We start from the raw sequence: 2,500 nt of genomic DNA on the forward strand, positions 1-2,500 counted from the left end.
TCTCTCTCTCTCTCTCTCTCTCTCTCTCTCTCTTTCTGCACGCGCAGGCGTATGTAGGGAGGATATTTGGCTCCAGTGCCAAAGATTACTGTCCCCAAAACAAGCTGGATGTCCAGTCACCCGCGCCAAATCATCAGCACCAAAACAGCTACGCCCAATAGTCTCGTTCCGAATCAATCATAACCGTTCGTCATAGTTCTACGGTTTCAAAGCCCGGTAAGCGTTATACGAATGCCTGGACAACAGTTTCATTGCACAACCTATTTTCACCTTGAAAAAAAACCCTGCTGATTACACTACTGTCTACGAAGGAGCGTCTCCTGAAAAGACAATGTGAACCTTGGGGCAGTGCACATTGGTTAAGTAAATGACTTTGGTAAATTAACCATAATATCCGATCTGAAATGATTTCAGGAAAGACAGGTTATCCAATGCTTTCTAAACGATGCTTGAAACCTCGCCATGGCGTCTGTTTGCACTCTAATCATGATAATGATGATAATGATGATAATGATGATAATGATGATAATGATGATAATACTTACTAATTAAACCAAAACGCTAGCAATTTTGAAGGGAGGAGGTAAGTGGAAACTGCTGACCTTAATGTTTGAATTGTACTTTATTTCATCGACCCCCAGGGGTTAGGGGTTTGAGTTAAGGTTCGGGTTAAGGTTTGGGTTAAGGTTTGGGTTACGGTTAGGAAACGGAAATTTAACTACGGTGGAATTTGAACTCAGAATTTAACAGAACTCAGAAACATGCACACCTACACACACATACACACATACGTATGCACACACAAATATACACACGGGTGTAATAAAAATACAAAAAAAAAGGACACAATACAAACGAAACAAGAGAGACAAACATACATTAATATATATATACACATGCACGCATACACACATATGTGTATGCATCTTTGCATGTTTGTATGTATGTATAACTACCCATGCATATATGTATGTGTTTATGTATGTATATATGTATGTAAGTGTGTATGAATGTGTGTATATATGTGTGTGTATGTATGTATGTATGCATGCAAGCATTCACCCCCCAAGCTCATACACACAGAGAATGGGTTAAGAAAGGAAAATTTTAGATAGCATGTAATATAAAATGGAGACAGATAGATGTCTGCAAATTCCTAAGTTTTGATAGATTCGAATTCACAAGTCAGGGTTTTGTTTTAAGTGAAACACCACTTAACTGACTTACTGTTTTCTACTCAATGTCCGGAAGTAGTAGTTGGGTAAACGATGGCGGATAATGCCACACCGTCACTTCCGTTTCTAGCTTTCACAGCTTGCGGTAATGATTGCGCCCTTTCGTCACAGCTCCAACAGCGAAACAACTAATACAATTAACTGTATGACATTGATTAAGGGCAAACACACTTCACCTTAAGGTTCAACGACAAACGCTGCCCCGTTTTTTTCTCGTTGTTTTTGCTTGTTAGTTTAATATATTTCTTTCTCTAAGTTCATGTTATGTAGAAACTACACGCACATGACCACAATGACACACAAACAAAATAAACTCACTCTCTCTTTCTCTCTCTCTCTCTCTCTCTCTCTATCTCTCTCTATCTCTCTCTCTCTCTCTCTCTTTCTCTCTCACTCACTTTTCCTCTCTATCTGTTCCTATCCTTCCGCTGCTCACTACCTATCACTAACTTTTCTCATTTATCTATCTAACTATTTATCTATCTGCAGAGGCGTGATGGCCCAGTGGTTAGGGCAGCGGGCTCGCGGTCGAAGGAATGCGGTTTCGATTCCCAGACCGGGCGTTGTGAGTGTTTATTGAGCGAAAACACCTAAAGCCCCACGAAGCTCCGGCAGAGGATGGTGGCGAACCCTGCTGTACTCTTCCACCACAACTTTCTCTCACTCTTACTTCCAGTTTCTGTTGTGCCTGTAATTCAAAGGGTCAGCCTTGTCACACTGTGTCATGCTGAATATCCCCGAGAACTACGTTAAGGGTACATGTGTCTGTGGAGTGCTCGGCCACTTGCACGTTAATTTCACGAGCAGGCTGTTCCGTTGATCGGATCAACTGGAACCCTCGACGTCGTAAGCGACGGAGTGCCAACAACAACAAGTATACGTATATATGTGGTTTCATTATTTTCAGTGGATGCAGCATTATATAGATGCGGATGAATTGTTTTATGGTTTCGATTTATTAGAGAACCCTTATTAAGAAGTGTTTTATCTCATACATAAGATTTGTGTATTTAAAGCTTCGTTAGTAGGCGAAAATTTAAACGCATGTCTAAGAATGAATATTGCGTATCTAGGAGGACACACCCTATCACTATCCATGCATAACCATTTGTGTGTGTATGTGTGTGTGTATACTGAGAAGCTATATATGTTTTTTATTTCTTTTTTCTACGTTTCAACGTAAGGCTCGAGGTGTTATGGCCTAAATTTAGAGTACTGCTATGTCGGATTGTAAATGTATTGAAAGAAATAATTTTGGCTTCAAA

The sequence above is a fragment of the Octopus bimaculoides genome, chromosome 9 (genome assembly GCF_001194135.2).
Source record: "Octopus bimaculoides isolate UCB-OBI-ISO-001 chromosome 9, ASM119413v2, whole genome shotgun sequence".
Taxonomy (NCBI): domain Eukaryota; kingdom Metazoa; phylum Mollusca; class Cephalopoda; order Octopoda; family Octopodidae; genus Octopus; species Octopus bimaculoides.